This window comes from Pongo pygmaeus, chromosome 11 (genome assembly GCF_028885625.2).
Source record: "Pongo pygmaeus isolate AG05252 chromosome 11, NHGRI_mPonPyg2-v2.0_pri, whole genome shotgun sequence".
Lineage (NCBI taxonomy): Eukaryota > Metazoa > Chordata > Mammalia > Primates > Hominidae > Pongo > Pongo pygmaeus.
In genome coordinates this window covers 58,193,580-58,199,587 of record NC_072384.2, presented here as the reverse complement: position 1 = coordinate 58,199,587, position 6,008 = coordinate 58,193,580, and positions in this window count along the sequence as shown.

Sequence of the window (6,008 nt, the reverse complement as noted above, 5' to 3'; positions counted from 1 at the left end):
AGGTATGAGAATCCAGCTGTCTTCTCTTATGCCAGACAGCAAAGAGACTTGCAAACATGTAAAATGCTGCCATTATGCTTCCTGATTTTTTGAAAAATAGTTATTTTTCATAAAATATATAAGTTATGTTAGCATATAATGAACTCATTTTTAAAAATGTATTATTAGGTAGTTTTAAAATTTCCAATAACCCTCATAAACTAAAGTTTGCTGGATTTTTCAGTATTTTCTAAGAATGTAAAGGAATTCTGAGACCAAAAATTTTGAGAACTACTGACATTACTGAGTCTATAGAGCACCCCACATCGTGTGGCATCAGGGGCTCTGGGCCACATTATATGCTCACTCTTGACCTTTACAGAATGAGCAAATGGGTCTGGATTTGAATTAGGCTATTTTGAATTTAAGGGGACCTTACAGTCAAGAAGATATATTTTAATTATAAATGTATAGATTATGTAAGAAAAAAAGCACCTTCAGCTATGAGTAGGGAAAAATAACTTTTATGTACTCTCGTATTTCAGAGATACTGGATTTCTGAATCCAATATTTACTGTAAATCTTCTCCGAGCCTTCAATATGAACATTAGAAGTATTGTGAATCTCCCAGAGAAATACACTATGCTGTATTTTCCAGGCTTATTTGATCATAAACTTTTTTAGGGATGACTTGTAGAGCTAATGTTCCAAGGAAAGCACTTTGGGAAAATGCTTTACTCAGCAAAAGAATGAACTGCTCCCAAGACCTGAGAGCTGCTCAATGACTACAAGCCCAACTGCTTGCTCCTGTGCGAGAACAGGGAGGGCTGGCTGTGCCCTGTACTCTGGGGGTGCAGGAGTGGGTCTGGTGGGGAGTGGAGTGGGCCAGGAAGCATTCAGCCCAACCTGATGGTGAACAATGTAGCAGAGGGGAGAGAGAGGTGATTCTGGAGCCCAGGGCTGGCCTGGGTAGAGAGCAGAAATGGAATAGAAGCTTTCTAGATCTCGTGAGAATGTGGGATACTGGGGTTGGGAGGGGAAGAGCAGCGCAGAGATGGGACAATGATGCTGTAAGAGACAGGAAGCCCAGGGCAGGTCTCACCTGCCTTACCCACCCAGTCACAGTGCAGGGAGTTGGAATGGAATGAGAGCTAGTCCATAAACCATCATTCTTAGCAAACTAACACAAGAACAGAAAACCAAACATCTCATGTTCTCACTTATAAGTGGGAGTTGAACAATGAGAACACATCACACACCAGGGCCGGTTGGGGGGTGGGGGGCTAGGGGAGGGATAGCATTAGGAGAAATACCTAATGTAGATGACGGGTTGATGGGTGCAGCAAACACCTATGGCACGTGTATACCTATATAACAAACCTGCACGTTCTGCACATGAATCCCAGAACTTAAAGTATAAGAAAAAAACAAAAGAATAGGGCATCCATGCTCACTCTCCCAAGAGACAAGGCTGCCAAGAGGAGCTCCTGTCCCTCTTTCCCTGTGCTCCCCAGCAGAGGGCCATTGCTGATCTGATAGGTGACAGCCTGACACTGCACTGTTACTTGGGGTGGGCTTTCTAACCTCCCTTTACTGGGTTTCCTCACCTGCAGAATGGAGTTGACAATAGTGCTTTCCTTTCAACCTCCCAGTGAGGTCATTCGCCAGAGGATCTTGCTCAATGCTTGAGGTGGAAGCATGGACAGCTGATGGTGGTGGTGTTATTTCTTGGGCCATGTTTCACCCCTGGGCACTGGGCTGAAGGCTGGCCACTCTCTTGGGTTTTGTACCCATGTGTAAGCACATGACTGGATGGGGAGGTTAGCTCACACCTCACTGGATTTGGCTGTCTGAAGTTCCATCTGGGGAAGGGAGGGGAGAAGTGGGAAAACCAACTTCAACCTCAGGTTCAGCCATGTTCTCCAAAGAGCTTGCTTGAAGCTTTGTCCCTTGGGGTGACGGGTGCTGGCCCAGGCTAACCTGGTGGGACTTCCACTCTCAGTGTGTGTTAGCCCTGAGGCACTGGTGACAGCCCCTTCTTATCTACTCCGGTGAAGGAGTCCTGTTTCACATAGAGATTCAGTTTGGTCCACAAGTTTGGATGTGCTGGGGTTTCTGAAGGCCCAGACATACCTTAGGGCTGAGACCAGAACTGTGGAGGAATACACCCAGGGGTCACGTGGATTAAAACACTATCAGCTTTCTCACTCCTGAGGTGGATTTGGGAACTATAGCATGAACCAGAACAAAAATCAGTCTTCTATAGATACCTGGGTTAACTGAACTCACCCAACCAAGACTTGAGGTCTCCGTGTAGTGCAGCACCAGCTAGGATAGTCTGCCTTGCGAGGGAGGCCGGATGTTCCGGCCCTTTGCTGGGCAGCTGGGCTCCCCGAGCTTACTTTGTTTCTCTTAGTCTCATCAGAGGATCCCTCCTTTGCCCTTGAAGACGAGTGAGGAGTGAAGAGTGAAGATAAAGATAAAAGGTTTCATTCCACATCTTCCAGAATGTCTGTGCTTCCCTTTTTATAGACTTGCAGGGCTATGAGTGAGTCCTTATTGGAGATGGTCTTTGGCGGGAGGGCCCTTCCCTCCCTTTGAGGCAACAGCCCTTTCCCAGCTGAACTGCCTGGCCTCCTGCCCCTGCTCCTGCCCCTGCTCCTGCCCCTGCTCCTGCCCAGCAGAGTTGCTCCTTGAGGCTAAGCGAGGTTGGAGGGGTGGGGAAGGGCAGTGGGATTGGCCCATGCAGGGGAGGGCCTCTCTTCTGGGTTCTTTTGGTTCCATGAAGTCTTTAGTCACAGGTCTGGACTTGGAGCATATTTTGTGAACAGGCCATTTGATAGTTTTCTTTTTGAAGGCATCAACTTTGATTTGCGCCAACATGCTATTTTCCTAGTAATCTTTGCTAAGGCAACGTTAAAATGGATTTGTATTATTTGAGCCTAATTTGGCTGGGAAGCTGGTAGGAAGCTGGAGGGGGATTCCTGGCTGGGAAAGGGTTTGTCACAAGGATTGATGTTAGCATAAACATGAAGGCTGGAGGGGACGGCTGTTCTGCTTCCTTAGGGAGGCAGGAACAGCTAATGGGGTCTCTGGAATCCAGCAGATTCATCTGGCAATCCCCAACTGATGTGACCTTGGGCCACTTTATAGTTCTGAGGACGGTTTTCTCTTGTACATTGTTTTAGGGTTGTTATGAAGATTAAATGGGATAATGTGGTTAAAGCACACAGTATAGTCCTTGATATCTTACATCCTAGCAAATACTCACCAAAAGATTATTATTATTATTTTTAGGAGTGATCAAAAGGCTGGGATTTCTTTCATCTTCATCCCAAACCGCTGAAACTTGTTTTTTTGTTTGTTTGTTTTGTTTTGTTTTGATTTTGTTTTTTTGTCTCTTCCTCTTGACTTTCTTTCGTACTCACGTTCCCTGGTTTTCTCTGTAGTCTGCACCCCACCATTCTCATGTATTTCCTTTGTTTAAAGTTAACCCAAAGTTTAGCTTGAGTCCCTCTTGTTCTATTGGGCTTTCCTTGACAGCTCAACCTGGACTTGGTAGCTGCTATCGGCTCCGATGGCCTCAGGAATATTACAAATTCTTGGGGGCAATGGCAGATGTGTCAGCCCCAGATTACCCTACAGTGCCCAGAACATTGAAGGAAGATTGCCACAGACATACGGTGGGTCGCAGTGACTCTCATCTGGGTGGCTGAGGCAGCTGCTGCCTCAGCCTACCTGGCTTGCCAGTCAGGAGCACACAGAGCCGTCTCTAGGGAGTTGCTTATTAAGGTCAGGTGTTGGCCATACATGGTTTATCATTATTTTTGTTTTTAGCTATATAACCTTTGCTAAAATGATCTCAGGTGGACATGAAATATAGAAAGCAGCGCACAGTGGGCTGCCCTCGGTGCAGTGGGGAGGGGCACCTGGCGTCCCTCCCCTTGACTCTTGCACTTGTGTGGACTCCCCATGGCTCTACCTCGTGGAGATTGGAAGCTACCAGGAGGGTGGGGCTTCTGACCATAGATTGCTGATGGTTACTGGCTTTACGTGGTTAACTTTTACACTATGACATGGAGGCTGACCTGCTGAGGACTCCTACCTCTAGGACAACTTGGGCTTGAGAAGTTTCATCCAGCCTTACTTATCTTTCACGTCTAGGAGCCCTGGGTACTATGGCTTCTGCCCAAGCATGGGAATAATACAACACAGGTCTCCAGCTTGGAGCATACATTCATAGGAACCAAAGAAATAAAAGTGCAGAGGTCATCTATCATCTTGGGCAGAGACTGAGAGTGCCTTCCTCCTATCCATCCACTCCTTTTCCTAACTAACAGAACCTACATGAGTAGAGGTGGCAATAGGACCTGGTAAAGATTCCTTTTCCAAGTGTCTCTTATAGATAGGAATGGCCAATGAGATGTATGGGCAGGGACTTAAGGAAAGCTTTTTTAGGGGTTTTGACTCAATTGACAAGCTCCACTTTCCCAACTCCTTTCTCTTTGTTGAGGAATGAGGATATGATGGTTGGAGCTCCAGCAGCTAGCCAGGAAGCCATGAGGATGAGGGTCCTACCCAAAGAGTAGGACAAAGCTTACTTTATGCCAGGAGGGCATTTGTGGAACCCCATACTAGAAAGACAGACATTAGACTTTCTGTGGTCATCTCTTTATGTGGTAGAGGAAAAAACTACAAATAAAACCTCTTACAACTTGTCTTGTTGAAGCCTCAATTTTGGAATTTTTTTTTTTTACTGCCAGCCAAATGCAATTTCTCAGTGATGATATATCATCACCATACTCAGTGATGTGGCCTCAGAGGACAATATTTGTAGCTTCAGGTGGTTTAGCATCAGCTTTTCTCCAATTAAGATGTTATATATTGACAGACCTGATTTCAATACCACTCCACCTCTCCTCTGATAGCCTTTTCCAAAGCAGTGTTCATTTTCAAAGAAGTGATTAAAAGGTTATGCAGAGATGAGAGGAAAATGAAAAACGAGAACCTCACCATTTGCAAGCTGAATAAACACACCATTATCTTCTGACCACAGTGAGAGACAAGAAGGAGACTGCTGGTCACTGTGGCCAGCCATAATCACAGTGATTTTGGTGGACACATATTTCATCCAGCCTTACTTATCTTTCATGTCTAGGAGCCATGGGAATAATACAACAGAGGTCTCCAGCTTGGAGCATACATTCATAGGAACCGAAGAAATAAAAGTGCAGAGGTCATCATTCAGTGATAGAACCTCCTACTTTTGGTTTTTGTGAAGGCTCAAAATGCATCCCTCATAGCACAACACAACCATTTCTATGATGGCCAGGACCCCTCCTATGATCGTCATTTCTAACCTGGAACCCATGAGGATTGAATCCTTTCCTCTGGTCCCCAGGAAACTGGGCACACCTCACTATGCTCATTCTCACCCCTGGAAAGGAGAGAGCTGCCCTGGGTTGCGCTGGCACAACCACTGACTCTGGAGATCCGAAATAAAGACCCTAGAGGGGTTTCGTCCTCCCTGAAGTCATTTTATTAGATTATTACTCAGTGGGTGGCAGCTCCTCAAGGCCTTGGAAGCCAAACACATTACATTTCATTGCCAGCAAATAAAGGCACATTTCAGGGGGCTTCTGGGGCGTGAATTAATAGTTATAAGGGATTTCTGAAGGAAGAATTGGATATGTTCCCACTGATCTCAGAATTACACCTTTGACCCAGCATAAGTTGTGTTTTATTTTCTAAGACAATGCATTGGTCAGCTCTGGAATCACTGGATGTGAATGGAGGGGGAAATAGCTCATCATATCATTAAGCCTTTATCAAAATTCCCCCAAGCACTGGATGGGACTTTAATAATGAAAGAGCTAGTTATGGCACATGCAAACGATTATGACAGCACAAAATGCTTTTTAGTGATTTCGTTAGAATTAGGCAATAGTGATAGGCACAAACAGCCACTTCGGGGACATGCCAGCTGCTTCCAGTGAAGCTGCTGACATGAAAACAGGGAAAGGCACTAA